Source organism: Dipodomys ordii, unplaced genomic scaffold, assembly GCF_000151885.1.
Source record: "Dipodomys ordii isolate 6190 unplaced genomic scaffold, Dord_2.0 Scaffold138, whole genome shotgun sequence".
NCBI classification, from domain to species: Eukaryota; Metazoa; Chordata; class Mammalia; order Rodentia; family Heteromyidae; genus Dipodomys; species Dipodomys ordii.
In genome coordinates this window covers 1806721-1815762 of record NW_012267354.1, presented here as the reverse complement: position 1 = coordinate 1815762, position 9042 = coordinate 1806721, and the positions used below count along the sequence as shown (strand labels likewise).

The 9042-nt window shown below is 35.8% G+C and overlaps 1 pseudogene; it reads right to left on the bottom strand.

Annotated features, from left to right (window-relative positions):
* Positions 1 to 1235: 1235 nt before the first annotated feature.
* On the bottom strand, positions 1236 to 4404 carry LOC105996903 (annotated as a pseudogene).
* Between the last annotated feature and the right edge of the window lie 4638 nt (positions 4405 to 9042).

Genomic DNA, 9042 nt, shown 5'->3' with positions numbered 1-9042 from the left:
TAATGTAATTTCAAATTATCTAAAATCCTGGAAAAAATGTTAAACTTCTAGTCTTTAAAAAATTCATTCTTGACATATTCATTAGGACAAATTAAAAAAGATTTAGTTAAGTTCCTTTAAAAAGTTGGTATTGTATAACTGTTATACATTATCCTCCCTAATTTATTTTCGTTCTTGGACCTTCAAATCATCTTGTAATAAATATGAAAATTTGTAAAAGTGAGTTCATGATTTTTTCACTTTGGAAATAAAATTAACAAATATTTTCCTGTGACTTAATAGGAACTGTCATTCTTGTATACACTTCTGAACTTTATAACTTGTAACAAATATATTGCTATCATATAAAATGTTTTTAAGATTATATTGAAAGCACTAAATATGCATGGTTGTCTAAAATATGTGGGTTGTTTTTAAAATTGATATCAATGCATCCATATTGCATTGAAAACATACTCATCAGACTTATATGCACTTTTTAGGAAGCAAGTTTAAAAATCTGGAATTTTTCTTAAAGTGATATGACTTGGAAGAGAATCTTAAGCATGCTAATCATACCTTATCTGAACTTAGCAAGGACTTTTAAACTAATTTAGAAAACAAAAAATTCCCTGCAGTTTGAATGCTCCTTCTGAAATATATTGCAATATAAATGCAATAACTTAATGGTTACCATTTGGTTACCATTTACAGAAAATTGCATTTCTTTTAGATCATTATATTGAACATTCAAATTACTGAGAAATACATAATGTTACAGTTTACATTATTTGAAAACAAAGTGAAGGAGTATTTATGTCACCTTAAATACAAGATGATGCGTTTAAAAGGGCTTCATATCTCTTTTAAGACATTTAATTTATATTAATGGTTCAGGAATGTTTTAGATATATATATATATATATATATATATTTATATGTGCATATATTTCAACAAGAATTGTAAATATCTTTAAAACCAGAACATAGCACTGGTAGCTGCTTTACATATGGAGGTCTTAGGGTCATTAAGGTCAAGCTACTACAGTTACAGTAAGTATACTTTTAAAAAGACTGAAAATGGAAGCAAACTTGCTGAAATTCTTATTAGAAGTCCATTTCTTTAAATCCTACTGATGTGTCAATTCAAGGTGTAATTCACTTTACAGAAAGCATTTGTCCCTTCCACTTGGATTCACTTCTGGAAGTCTCTATGTTCCTTGATCTTGTATGAATAGCATCATTTTCCATGTCAGTTAAAGATCAGGAAAACAGCTGGGGTCTTCCTTGTAGTCATCAGACATGATATAGAGCCAACAAACTCATCATATTGAAACTGATCATGGGAAATACAGGCATATCTAATTTTACAGGAAGCTTCATTTCAACAAATTCTCTAAGCTTGTTAAATTGCTTGAAGGGAGCTATTACTTCTAGAACATTCAATAATAATTCAATCCCTATGGGAAATTCCTGGCTCATGGCTCTTGTGGCTTTAAATGTCTTCTTACTTTCTTTGGACATTAGTTCTTTCCCCAGATGAAGATATATACTCTTCCCAAGTAAGAGTTTTCTGAGGAGGAGGGGTAAGGGACTCTTCGAATAGGCTCAAAATTCTGTTCCGTTATGTTTCCACCATTACTCAAACTTTCCATGCCTTATTTCGAAGAATATTCACTTCCCTAAGATGTTCTCTTCTTTTCCTTGATTCTAAAACAAGTCCATTCACCAGATAGAAGTCTGCCAAATACTTTCCTACTCTCTGTTTTGTCTTCTCCAAAAGGCATCTGGTTAGGGAACATGTGAAAGAAATTGATTTGGTTGATGAAGTTGCAGAATATCACTGCTCATTAAAATGTCAACCTCTTCTTTTGTGTCCATCTCTGATTTATCATGTTATATCTGCTGATAAACCTTTGTTCATTGTCTAATACCACAAAAGATTCAGAGGGTGCCACATACCCATTGAAAATGAAGCTCAAATCCCTCCTTAGTAAAGTCTATGAGAGTTGTGTCAAGCCTGATATTGATAGCTTGTTTGTATATTTTACATGCATCAGCAGGCAGAATTCAGGAAAACAAAGGCAACCAGCTTCAAAAAGTATTAGATAAAAGTAACCTAGCTCTTTCAAGATTTTCAGTAATGCAGGTGGTTTTTCTTCAACACTTTCTCTGGATTGCTGCTTAGGTTTACTTAAAAGAGCTGTGGCCATCTATCTCCATTGCTGATGGCTTTTGTCAGAGGTCTCCATCCCTCAGCACTTTGCGCTTTTACTGGAGCATTGTGAGCCAAAAAATAAATTATTTATTTCCTAACATCACAGCAAGCTGTAAAGGAGTGTTTCTGTGATTACCCTTCTGCCCCATCCTGTGTGTGCGGATGAGGGAGGAGAGTCTCCTCATCACCTCCTTTAAGGTGCACTGGTGCACCAGATAGTGTGCTGGGCAGTTGTGTCTCCACAGCCTTGGGGTTGGTGCCAGCCACAGGAGCTGCAGCTGGTGCTGATGGTTACTGACCATCTCATGGCAGGTTTGGCAGCCCTTGCCCACCCTGCCTCCTGTGGTGAGGCCAAAGGCAGCCTCCACTTCCTCATCGCCAGGCTCCAGCAGGTCGCCCTCCTCCTCCTTGCTGGGCTTGTGGTCCCTCCGCAGTGAGTGGATCTTCTCCCTGTCATCACCTTCACTGGGGGACCTTGAGGGGATTTCAGAGGCTCACTGTGAGCTGCTAGCTGAACCGGGTAGCGGTAGCTGCGGTGGCACAGGTTGCTTAGAGCTGCAGCCTGGAGCATGGGGCAAAGCATGAACTACCAGAGTGCCCCGGAGGGCCACATCTCCCAGATAAGCATCATTTTGTATGCTCATATTTTCATAGCTATTGAGCCTTTGTGATCCTCTCCTAAGAATATCCTCCTTTGGTCTCACTGCCCAGAGATTTGGGATAACTAGAAGAGAATAACAAAATATAGGAAATCAGCTGGTGAATGTTGGCAATGCTGTTTTACCGATAATCTAATTAACTAAAATTAAATGGTCTTTATAATTAATTTTATACTATATTATTAATAGAATTGTATGTAATATTTTACATTATTAATATTTGGCTACTTCAAGTGAATACTGTATACTAACTGAAATAGAATTGTTATTATTTATATTTATTTTTTGTTATTTTTTGGTGGTTGTGTGTAGTGACCTGCTTTGTTTCTAGTTTATTTCTAGAGAAAGTCTCATTTTTTTGTCAAGATGGACTTTAACCAAATCTTCTCTGCCTTTCAAGTAGGTAAGATTACTAGGTTACATACATGACTGACAAATTATTTGTAAAATATCCACAACACAATGCCATAGTGATGCAAACAGCCTAAGTATAATCCGTACTAACATGATTATAAAAGAGCATAAGTAAAATGGCATATTTTAAGAGAAGAACAGGGACTTTATAAGAGAAACCTGAGTGATAAAATATAAATTTATGTCTACAAACTTACACTTTGAATGGCAGATGCTCCTAACCAGCTTACATATTGCCCCCTTCACATCCTTATTCCTCAGGGTGTAGATGAAGGGGTTGAGGGTAGGAGTCACCACTCCATAGAAGAGAGCCATGAACTTGGGCTGGTCCCTTGTGATGGAGGAGGGAGGCTGAATGTACATGCTAATGGCTGGACCATAAAATAAGAAAACTACAATGAGATGAGAGGAGCATGTCCCAAAGGCCTTTTTCCTTCCTTCAGAAGATTTAATCTTCAGGATAGCACGTCCAATGCTAGCATATGAGGCAAGTATTAAACACAGCGGAACAGCTAAGAGAAGAGTGCATACTAAAGACAATGTGAGCTCATTGGCCTTCTTCTCACCACAGGCAGTCTTGATCAGAACTGGAATCTCACATAACAAGTGATCCAGTATATTTGTGCCACACAGGGGCAGCTGTAATGTGAGGGTGGCCTGTGAGACAGCTATGAGCACTCCACACAGCCACACAGTGGACACTAACAGAATACAGAGGTGCTGGTTCATGATGAGGGAGTAGTGCAGAGGTCTGCAGATGGCCACATAGCGATCAAAGGACATAAGAGCCAAGAGGAAACATTCTGTGCCTCCCATTATGCTGAAGAAATAAAGCTGAACCGCACATCCCACGTAGCTGATGGTCTTCTTAGAGCTCCCCAGGTTGAACAGCATCTGAGGGACGATGCTGGTGGTGTAGCACATGTCCAAAAAGGAGAGGTTGGTGAGGAAGAAATACATGGGGCTGTGGAGCCGGGAATCTAATCTGGACACCAGGATGATGATGATGTTTCCCATCATGGCCAAGGGGTATGTGATCAGAAGAACAATTAATAGAGGAAGCTCCAGCCAGGGTTTGTCAGTGAATCCTAGTAGAATGAACTGCTCAGGGTGACTTTCATTAATGAGAGCCATTCTCTTCAGTTTTTTCTGCAGTAATCGGGTAGGTTAATGATGTTAGCATAGACAGAAATGACACATTAGTAATATAATATGTAAAATGGAATAGTAATGTCAGTTTGAACTACCATGAAGGATCTGCCACCAAGTGATTTAAATTTCCTTCCTGACACTAAACACGAAAGGAAGCTAGGTTAAATGAGTAATCCAATCACTACACACACACTGAATTTCTTCTTCTGTAGTGACAATGGCTAAAGAATTGCTATAGTGATAGAATAAAATAACTTAAGAATATTTAAAGACAGGGAAAAACCCTGAAGTCAGACAATTACCTAAATAGGTGCACCCTGCTCAATTTAGTTAGTTGAAAAATTATGTCACCTCTGCAGGGAGGAAGAAGATTTTTGAATTTAAACAAATCTATTCTTGGCGTTTGAAATTAAGGAAGAAATAAAAAAAACTGATTATGTCATATTTCTAGATTTTTTCCATGATTCACTCACTTTCAAAGCGGAAATCTTAAGTTTCTGAAGATTCTTCAAGAAAGATATTTTTTTGCATGATACTTCTCCATAATTGTTTGTTCAAGCTTTGGTATTCAATATTTTATGTTGAATGTTCATCACTTATCCATTCTGTAGAGATTTTTCTTTATCAAATGACATTTGTTTTCTGTTAGCCTAAGTTCAACTGCTGGTAATCCTGTCAAAACAGATTCTTATTAAGGCTAAGTGGCATTGAATCTATAAGTTATTTTGCATGTTCATAATATATTTCTTTGACTTTATCTAAAAATGACATTAATATAAGGATGAAAGGAAGAATGCAGTGTGTTAGAAAAGGAAAAGTTAAATTTCATTTACCCATTTGCCTTCATTAGTGTTTCAGAGAAAGTACAATCTTCTGTAAAATGATGGATATTTGGATGTCAAGTTAAGGTAACATCTCACTGATGATATTCATTGTTATTCTTGTAGCCAGAGATTTGATTGTTCTAGATTATATTGTGAGGGCTACAAGAAAAATTTCCTTATATTTTATTTGAAGAAATACTCAAAATTACCCTGTGAGCTGCCATCTAAAGTGACTCTGTGCCAAGATGTGAACCGTGTCTTTGATTATACATTGTTGTGAAGTAAAAATGATAATGTCATAACTCATACACTAATAAAATAATAATTCCAATAAGTTCTTAATGTGACATTTATGCTAAACTCTTCCATAAAACTTTTCATCTTTTCAAATCATCTATTGTTCATCCCAAGTATTACAACATAGGGCATGCTATATTCATATGTTCGGCTATTTTGTAATACCAATGCTCTAACCCCTAAGCTATAGGGCTGGACTCTTAGGCTGTTTAAAAATATATGCTCTAGTATTCTGCTTTAAAAAAACTGAGGATAACCTAAGTATCAACCAGTTCTCTATGCCTTAAGTGAGATATTGTGATCATCAATGAACACAGTACTTTGATAGTTTCCAGAAAGCATCTGTATTCCAAGAATGCCACCTGAAGTACTGCGTCCCTTACATTGTTTGACCTCAATGATCAAAATGTAATGGGTCCACAGTCGATTTAGGATCATCTTTAACCTCAACTGTTTTTCCTGAATATTCTGTTTTGTACATGAGACATAAAGTAAAAACATATTGTTAATTAGGTTGATTTTGAAATGACAATACTGCAACCTACCCATGCAATAAAAAAATTGTAATACTATACCTACTATGAATTTATTTAGTTTCTTGTATCATAATATACTAACTTAAGTCATCCATCAACTTTTTAAAGAGAAATAAAAAATTTAAGTATCCAACATTTTTCTAAAATTCCTTTGATCTAACCCTAAAAACAATGTTCATTCAGATTGTCTCAGCAACTATAGTGAATTTGTATAGTTTGAAATTTGTAGTTTAGTTTTGTATACAAAAACTAAACAATCTTTTAGATTGTTAAGAGCAGGTTTGTTTGTGAGTGGTATTTCCTTTGAGACTTTTGCATTTGAAGTCTACATTTCTACCTTTGGATTTCTCTTGTTTTAAGTTTTTTTTCATGCTATTTCATTATGTTTAGCTTTTGAGTTTTGTATGTACAACTATTTTTAAAACCACTATGCCAATACCCAGAGATCTATTCATCCAGGAATATTCAACAATTCTTTAATAAATCACCTGGCTGTAACATCTTGTCTGTATTTTCACACATTTTTATTCTACTACACCTTATTCATACTTTATTTTCATCACCCTGTATTTCATTTATATTTATAGCACATTTTAGCTTATAGGCTATAAAACATAAGAAAAAAATAAAAGCAATTTTGAGACCATAGTAATTGAATGAAACACATAAACAAGTCTATTCATCAAATTTTGAAAATATATTTTAGAAACTGAAATGGTCAAAGACTTCATACACTGAAAATGTGGGCATTTTGTAACTAGGGAAAATAGTCCTTGCTGAAAGTCAAATACTTTGTAAGTGAGAGACTAAGAAAGAAATTAATTACAAAGAATAGTCTAATTGCTCCTAGGAGCCACTGAATGGAGGCATCCCAAAATTTAGAAGAGGCTCTATGAAATACAATGCTATTTTCTTTTTAAAAAGTTTTTACCCAGGCTGGGAATGTGGCTTAGTGGTAGAGTGATTGCTTAAAATGCATGAAGCCCTGGGTTAGATTCCTCAGTACTGTGTAAGCAGAAAAAGCCAGAAGTGTTGCTGTGGCTCAAGTAGAACAGTTCTAGCCTTGAACAAAAGAAACAGGGACAGTGCCCAGGCCCTGAGTTCAAGCCCAGGACTGGAAAAAAGAGCTTTTAACCTTTTCTTTTTAGTATTATCTTTAAGTAGTTGTACAAAGGAGTTTCCATTTAACAAAGCAGTTTATGAATATAATATATCTTGATCAATGTCACACCTGCCAACATTCTCACACATCCTTCCCCTACCCATTCCTTCCATTCCCCTCCTGCTCCTCCTCCTCCTCCTCCTCCTCTTCCTCCTCCTTGTTTTTCTTCTTCTTCACCAATTTTGGAGCTTGATTGAACTCAGGGCCGGCACACTGTCCTTGAGACTCTCTATGATCAAGGCTCTACTACTTGAACCATAACACCACTTCCAGCTTTTTCTGTTTTCTGGTACTGAGGAATCAAACTGAGAGCTTCATGCATGCTAGCTTCATGCACTCTACCACTAAGCCACATTCCCAGCCCCCTCACTCTTCTTAATTTTGTAGAATATACATGAGATTCTTGTTTGGGTTTTTTTTAACTGTATTTTTTTGTCTTTTCTTTTTTGGTACTGGGGATCGAACCCAGGACGTTGTACTTGCTAGGCAAGCGTTTTGCCACTGAGCTACATCCCAGCCCTACATGAGATTCTTGACTGCATTCTCACCTTCATTTATGTTCTGTTCTTCCCTTGTTTCCTCCCCACCCCTTTTCAAGACCCAGCTTAATTTTAATTTTGCTTAATTTTTTTAAGTTGAACAAGTGAAGGGAAAGAATTATTTTACTATTGTCAAGGTGATATACAGAGGGGTCACAGTTACATAGGTAAGGGAATAAGTACATTTCTTGTCAAACTTGTTAGGCCTTTTTGCTGAATTTTGATTTTCTTTAACTTGTGTGCATTAGGCACTGTGATCTGCTTACATTCCAACCTTCCCTGAGGATGTATGACCTTGGAAAACAATGACCTTTTTACTTACCTCATTTTGATAATTGTTGATAAAAAGTATGAAGGAAGACACTTGAATTGTTCAAACTCTGAGAGAAGGTCAGAGAAATTTGTCATAGGACTGATAATATACTAGATAGAAAAATGCTTAGTGAAGGAAGGCAATATAGAAAAAGCTCACAGAGGATTGTGAGTATGTTATTTGACTGCTATGCCTGAGGCCCCATGAGCATTAGTTCTTTGTAGGACACTCATTAATTCCTCGTCCACATCAGACATATCCTGGGAATAGAACTCTCTATGGAAATATTCCTGTGCACAATTAAGTATCTGCTGAATTGAGTCAGTAGCAAGTATCTTCAATGGTTGGATGTGTTTTGAAATAAACTGATTCCATTTCCCAGCACACAGAACACCAGCTTAAAGTAGTGCACAAGTGAAGGTCAGCTAGAAGGATAAATATTTCTGAGAAATTTAAGTGAGAATTTCTTGAAAATGTTACTTTATTAGACAAGGATATTTTCAAATTCTGGATTATCTCTAGTCATGAAAATGATTAAACCATGAAAACTAAGTTGAATGTTTACTTGTCATACTACACAAGATCATTGACTTTCTGTTTCAGTCTAAATTATTTCACAACTACAATCAAACATTGACTTCCTTACAACATATTTAACCATTTTCACCCAACTTTTATTCCTCAATGATCTTTGAACTTGTCAAGAGTATTTTAACTCTGAGTACCACATTCTGAAAAGACTTCGGACTTTATCAGTTATAATGTATTTGTTGAATTACAATCTTGTAAGAAATATGATGCATTTTCACTGTATTTGAGGTTGGTATAATTTGTGGAGGGGAAGGGAAAAAAACAAATCATTTAAATAGGGATACAGGTGGATCCATTGCAACAATGAGATGTACAAGTCGTTATGTGGAAAAACGAACTTTACAACTTTGGTGGGGGG